Source organism: Phodopus roborovskii, unplaced genomic scaffold, assembly GCF_943737965.1.
Source record: "Phodopus roborovskii unplaced genomic scaffold, PHOROB, whole genome shotgun sequence".
Lineage (NCBI taxonomy): Eukaryota > Metazoa > Chordata > Mammalia > Rodentia > Cricetidae > Phodopus > Phodopus roborovskii.
This window is the reverse complement of record NW_026125806.1, coordinates 82,347-89,883: the sequence shown is the minus strand read 5'-3', so window position 1 is coordinate 89,883 and position 7,537 is coordinate 82,347. Positions and strand designations below refer to the sequence as shown.

Below are 7,537 nucleotides of genomic sequence, written 5' to 3'. Positions count from 1 at the left end.
ATCGACACATCTCTCCTAAGATCCCAATAAAGAGCATAAATAACCTTTCACTACAGGAGGGTTGTCATTGGGACAGAAACACAAGCCATAGGTTCGAGGTTGTCCCTGTCCACTGTGTCCTGGACCCTCACATAGTCCACAGGGAAGCCCTAAAGACCAACTCCACATGTTCCCTCATAGTCTGGGCAGGATGAGCTTACACTCGCCTGCCACAGAGGGAAGGATACATGGGAAGTCAGGGATCCCCAGCCTGTGCATGGCTAGGGATGGAGACTTGGGAGGTACCCAAATGCTGACACTGAAGCTGCTGCTGTCTGGGAGAGACAAAGTAGAAAACTCTTCCCATTGCATGGGAATGAAGGGCTGCCTGCCTGGCTGGCATCCCACACACCAAAGCTCTCAGTGGAAACCTAATGCCATGATGCAACAGAGTTAGTATTGCTATGCTCCCCAGACAAGGAGGCAAGTTGAAGTGGCACCTGGAGAAGATACTTTCCTGCACCTGTTGGAAGTACAGAATGTGGTGGAGGTTGAGACAGATTGCTTATGCCCTGGGGCTGGAAGGAGACAGTCTTACAACATGTAGATCTGTTAGGATGAGACACTGCATGGGGGCCATGGCAGGTTCCATGATGGGTGAGGGTGACTGAGTCAGGGGACAAAAGTGCCAGGCACACAGAGATTAAGTGAGAAGTGAAGTTTTATTAGAAACTGGAGGGAGGGGGAAGGAGAGAGAAAAGAGGTAAAGAGATACAGAGATAGAGAGAGGACAGAAGGTAAGAAGGAGATAGGGAAACGCCCTGTCTGCCCCCAGGGGAACAGTGAGAAGAGAGAGCAGGAAGAGAGCTGGAAAAGCAGAAAGAGAAGAGAGCAGAGGGACAGGAGCTAGAAAGAGAGCTTAAGTGGGCAGAGGTCTTTCTTTTAAAGGGATTGCCCCACCTGTGTGCAGACTGGTACTCATGGAACCCTGGGCTGACCAGAGGACTGCCTGAGTGCATTGTGCCAGGTGACAGGAGCAGGGAGCATAATGCACCAATCCTTTACTTATTTAAACAGTGAGGAGTTGTGCATGGCAGTCAGGGGATAAGGACTTTGCGTTATCATGAGGCATTCCTGCTGACCTGGGTCCGGGGCCCTGACCATCCCTGGGGGACCCGAGAAAGCTAAGTGCTGCCAAGTCCTGGGGTTGCTGGTTGTTTAATCGCAGTCCAGGGTGTCTGGAACTCTCTGGTTCCATTTCCACCTGGAAAGATATTGGAAGAACAGAGGACAAGGTTAAGATGAGGAATAAAACAAAACAAAACAAAAAACATTTCTTAGGTCCTGGTGCTTAAGAGAAGGAGGGAGGGGCTCATGAGGGATCCCAAAGGCAGGCCTCTGGGAAGCTTCAGGTCCTCCTGTGTTCTCTAGTACTTCACACAGTCCTCTCTGTCTTCCTGGATAGGAAGGAGCCACTCCTTCCTACAGGGTATCTGACCCCGAGTGAAAGATGTCAAGATGGGGTTTGCCACTGTCAATACCCTTGAAATCTGACAATGGCATTGTGGGATGCCATAGCCTGACCCGTCTTCTCACCACAATGGCTGAGGATCCAGCCACTCTGGATCCTGCTGAGCTTCATCTTTTGAACACCATCTTAGTAGACAACCCCCACATCTCTTTTCTTTCCCGCCCTCCATGTTACCCTGCCACACCCCTTGCCAAGGCCAGTATGCTCATCCATTCCTGCCTGGAGTCACTTGAAACCTTTACCTACTGAAATCCACTACTTGCTGTTTCCTCTGTCTCTGCAAGGCTTGTAGCTGGAAGTTCATCTCTCAACAGTGCTGGCTCCTGGCATGCAGGCTATGAGTCTGAGTCTGCCCTCACCAGTTTGAACAATCTGGCACTCTACCACCAGACTCTACTTCTCAGAAATCAGAGCTTAGAGTGCTCACTGAAGCCCTCACTTTAGCATGAGATAGAACTCTCAATATACACATAGATTGAAAGAAAGCTTTACACTGGAGAGGCCAGGGGTCTACCTACCTATGATCTTTCTATAATCTCTGTTTTATCCATCCATGGATCTTTTTTCTACCTTCCTATCTCTGATCTCACTCTCCGCTGTCTCTCTTTCCTTGAATCTGTCTGCCTGTCTGTCTGTCTGTCTACTCTGAAACGAGGGCTCACTGTGTAGCCCAGGCTAGTCTCATATTTACAGCAATCTTTCTGTTTCATCTTCCTGAGTTTGTTTCACCAGCCCCAATGCTTATGGGGGTGGCCATGTGAGGAACTTTCCTCCCTGAGTAGCCTTAGGAGCGGAGGCTTGAGACGAAGGGGGTAGGACAGAACTTTATCCCTTGGCACCAATGGCCTGTGGCACAGGAATAACCCATCCTGGCTGTGCTCCTGGGACAGTATGTCTGTCAGTAGTGTAAGGGAAGGTTCAGTGTGGGACAAGGTTTCTGGATGAACTGAAGCACCCCGTCAATGGAGTAGACAGCTGTACTTAGACACAACTTGGCAGTCGTCCATGTTCTCTGGTCAGCTTATCGAAAGTTGTAAAGATGACCTCAAAAAGTGTGCGCTGAGACAAAATATCCAGCACTGCCCTGGCAGAGGTACAGACAGTGTGTAAGGTTATGGGACTTCAGAGAGCCCAGGCAGGTGGCCTGTGACCATGGCCAGCAGCTGAGCCACTGCCATATGGGAGCACACGACAGATGCTTTGTGCAAAAAGGGTGGCTGTCCTCTGGCAATCTTCTTCAATTTGCAGACCTGAGGCTCAACCACACAGGACAGGTTCCCAAGCAAGAACCAGTCTTCGGTCCTTACTCTGTCCATGAGGACAGGGTATTCTGGAGGGCTGGAGGAAGGCACTCTGTGGGACAGACATGCATGTGTCCTGAGTCTTGTCATGCTGGACCCTTAGCACCAAGAACTCTTCAGGGTCCTGTGCCCGCTGAGGCTCTCCTGAGGCATGGAGGGACTGAGAAGTTTATCACATGACACATCAGCACCTGGCATTTACTTGGCACTGGGTGGTGGCCATCCCTAGCCTGGCAATAATGAGGTGGATACCAAGGGTGAGTGTTCCTGAACCTGGGACTGTAAGTGTTCTTCTAATTGTATCATTCTTCATGTCTCTGGAGGCCAGATGAGGACCCGGGGCTGTGGTTACGAGAGAGCCCCACAGACATACTCGAGTTCTAGGGCTCAGGTCAGCACAAAAAGTGTCCAAAGTGTGAAGCATGAGAAGACACAGAACTCCAGCGTTGGTAGATATCAGAGGTAAGTTACAGAGGGGTATGAGAGGTCAGGGGACATGGACAGAAGCCCATGGACACGGTAACATGGGAAGACAGTGGACATCAGAGGTCACTGGACTTGTAGACAAGACCCATCAGAGGACAGGGTGACATCAGAGGTCAGTGAACATAGGGACCTCAGTGTTCAGAGGACATGTGCGTTTGTAGCCCTGCTCCAAACCCTTCCCTCAAGGTGCCAAGATTGGGCCCTGTCCTGAGTCACCTCAGTCCATACTCTGCCCCTAAAAATCCTGTTCTTGGAGGTTCCACCTCTCAGAGGACATTAGAAGTCCCCACCTCAGGGTTCACTCATGGTTCTTGGATTTCTGTTCCCCTGGGCTGACCCAGGAATGCTTTGCAGATGGGATCAATTGCATACAGTGAGACATTGTGTAGTCAGAGAGAGAGAGAGAGAGAGAGACAGAAAGAGAGAGAGAGAGTGAGAGAGAGAGAGAGTGAGAGGGAGAGGGGGGACAGGCAGGCAGGCAGTTAGGCAGAAAGACAGACAGACAGACAGACAGACAGACACACAGACAGACAGACAGACAGACAGAGTGTGGTTTATGTTTGTTCTTGGATCCCTCAGCTGTGAGTAGTCTTCTCCATCCCATCCATGGAACCCCTTGTGAGAAGAGGCAGCAATGCAGGCAAGAGCCTGAGGGGATGGAGGACACCAGGAGAAAAAGACCCTCCAAATCAAGTGAGCAGAGTTTATATGAACTCACACAGATGAAACAGGAGACACAGGTGTAATCCACTATCCTTTGTGTCACCATCTCCCACAAATTGACACAGAGACTCATAATTAATCATGAAACCCGGGCCTTGGCTAAGCTTTTTCCCAACTAGCTCTTATACCTTAAATTAACCTGGAATTATTATTATATCACATGCCTCAGTTACCTCTCCTCTGAAATATATGTCTGACTTCCTCAGTGTCTTACTGGTTGGTGTCTCCTAAGCACCTGAGTTCCTTACTCTGCCCAGAATTCCTTTATTTTTGACTATTCAGATCTGTATTAAACCAATCACAGTGATACCTCTTCACACATTATAAACATGTATACATTCATATTTTTTATATATTTATATACACATACATATATATATATGTATGTATGTATGTATGTATGTATGTATGTATGTATGCGTATGTGTATATAGAGAGAGTGAGAGTAAAGTTCCTTAGCATTAAACTCAAATTGTTAGGCTTGACAGCAAGTGCCTCTACACCTGAGCCATCTCACCCTCTCCCTTTATCTCTGTTTGCAATGACCTGTTCTGAGTATGTACTGAAGAATATCGATACATGATGTTTAGTATAAACTCAGGCAAGAATTTATTTGAGTGTGTTTGTTTTCCATATTAATTCACAGGTTGTTTTATTAGTGGCCAAAGCGAGCCTAGTCATGCTAATTCCTGAGTCCCTTTGGCCTGGACCTAACGCATGGTCTCGATAATTCCCCATACTCTATATATATACGTTCAGCCTGAAAGGTCAGTTCAATCTTACCTGAAATTCTTTTGTTTTTAGAGCTGAGCACTGAGTATGAGATCATTAGTCAGATATTCCTCCCAACAAAGTACTAATTCACCTTCTCTCAGGAGATGTTAAAGTCTTGTAATTCTTCGCCTTGGAGTAGGACTTTGTGATATTTCTCCAGTTCAGATTGAAGGGTCAACTGATGCTATGTAGCTTTGGTCTGTAATACTTTTGTAGAAAACCTTTTATTCTAATGAAACAGCTAGATATTTAAAGACAGACAATATTTAAGAGAAAAGCAGGCTTTATTTTGCCAAAAGATGTTCTAAAGAGTTCAAAGCATACTCCATAGGTGTGGAGTAAGATGATGAAAAGAAGGAAATCTCAGGTTTCTACAGGGACCCTGAAAGAAAAAGATGTTTTGCATTTTCAAAGAAGCACAGGCTGTTTTTTCCACACCATTAAGCTCTGTGCTTTTCTTATAGATGAACATTGAAGAGTTACAGATAAACAATACTTTCCACAGTGATGCAACAGGTATCTATTAAACAACCTTAAAATTGGGTAAAATCCCTTCCAAGTATTCTCCTTTCTTATACACGAATCATCTTTACCCACCTCATTTTGGAATCCAAACAAAATGAGCATGGTCTTTATTACAGGAGAAGGGTAATCAGTAAAGGTGAGAAATCTGAGGCTGCAAATTATAGCAAGAGGGAATATTGACGTACATCCCAACAGAAGCCACTGCCATTGCACTGCCACACTGTTTTATTGATGTGATCCTGCTAAGTTGTGTGGTCACCGGTGATGTCTGTTGTTGGTAAAGTACGTGCTGCTGCTGCTGCTGCTGCTGCTGCTGCTGCTGCTGCTGCTGCTGGACTGAGTACTCAGTGGGGACGTCCACATGCTGCAAATAGCTTAGCTGGATCCTGGAGGGCAAGTGTGCAGTCCTAGGCCTGTCCTCTCTGTATGTGAATGGGCACAGGTTCTTGTCCCCTTGCAGCTGGTTGTGAAGCTTTGAAGAGGCATCTGCAGGCAGCAAAGTGTCACTCCTCTGTGGTACTTTAGCTCTCCGGAGAGGCCTGTACTTATAGTCTGGGTATTTCTCTCTGTGTAAGGTCTTCAGTCTCTGTGCTTCTTGGAAAAATGGCCTTTTTTCAGCTTCTGTAAGTGATTTCCACTGGTATCCCAGTTGCTTACTGATTTCTGCATTTTCCATGCTTGGATTCTCCAGGGCTAACTTATGCCTCTGAGTCCTAGACCATACCATAAATGCATTCATGGGACGCTTGATGTGGCCCTCCATCCCCTCTAATTGACTGCCACCAGTCCCAAAGCACCTCTTTTCTCCAGAGGTGAAGACACCCTGTGGCTGTAAAGCTTGACTGTAACATTCAGGATTCTATATGCTGAACATGGTTGATGAATTATGTTGTAACCAAGATTAAGACAGAGAGGTTTGGAGTGTAGGAGGGCTGTAGGGATAGAGACAAACACACACCCACACCCACCCACCCAGCCACCCACATACACACACCAGAGAGAGAGAGAGAGAGACTAGGTACAGGGGAACAGAACAAAACTTGACATGTAAGAGCTAAAGCTTCTCCACAAAATGTGTTTGTTACAAAAATTTGTTACTTAAAGTTTGTAGCAAAATATTCATCTCTCCTCCTCCAGCACCTCCCTTAGCCCAGCCCCAAAGTAATAACCATGCCAGAACCATGTAGACCTATGCAATGTCAACCAAAACCACTCCTAATTTAGTGACTGTTAGATGTGGTGTTTCTACACTTGTAAAAATGCATCACTACCTCTATCACTACACATTGAGGTACAACAATGTACCTGTAATGAAAGTGATTTTTATGATGGACTAATATGAGAAACTAAAAACCAAAACAAAAACAAACGAAACTAAAAACCAAAACCTAAAAAGGGGGTAGGGTTGGCAGTGAAAGGAATAACCATGAAAGCTAACATTTGTATCCTACTCCTCTAAGGAAATGTAACACTGAAAACACAAATTAATAGTACAACTTGGTTCAATGCTCCAATACAAATATGTATGTTTTGCTAGAGGGAAAACCCAGTTGTACAGCACATACTGGGTTTTGAAGATAGGAAAAAAACTAGGTTATGTTTTCTACAAGGTTGACCTTAGAACTTATAAGACCTAATGGTTTTTGCAGTAGGTACACAGGTAACAGTAGTTTCTTTAATCACTTCTTTTGTGTAAAGGTCTTCAGCCTTCTCTTGTTAAGGTTAGGTGGCAGAATGCCTTCTGACTCAACAATGTCTATCTTCAGAGTGCCATCACTGCCTGCTTAAAACAATTATAGCTGGACTTGTTAAATACTAATATTTTTTCAAATAAGGAGGACATAGACAAGGTCATTGGACCTTCACTTGAGTATCCAGTCGCCCCTCCAACTGGTTGTAGGTGCATAGGTCCTAACTATATGAGACCATGAGGTTTTATGGGTATATAGGTTAAACAGGAAAATGAGGAGGAAGTCCACCTACACAGCCTTGAAAACCATTATATAAAATGTATTGCCTAACATCTCTCCTTAGAAACTTTCCACATAACAAATGATGGCTTTATTTGCTACTTTTATGTCTCATGGTATATGAAAAAATGTAAACCAACATGAATACTGTAAAATTATATATATTAACATCAAGTATATCACACACACACACACACACACACACACACATACACACACACACACACACACACACACACACACAGAGA

General features: G+C 45.4%; 1 pseudogene; it reads right to left on the bottom strand.

Moving 5' to 3' along the window:
- Positions 1-2,622: 2,622 nt before the first annotated feature.
- On the bottom strand, positions 2,623-6,193 carry LOC127217717 (sex-determining region Y protein-like; annotated as a pseudogene).
- Between the last annotated feature and the right edge of the window lie 1,344 nt (positions 6,194-7,537).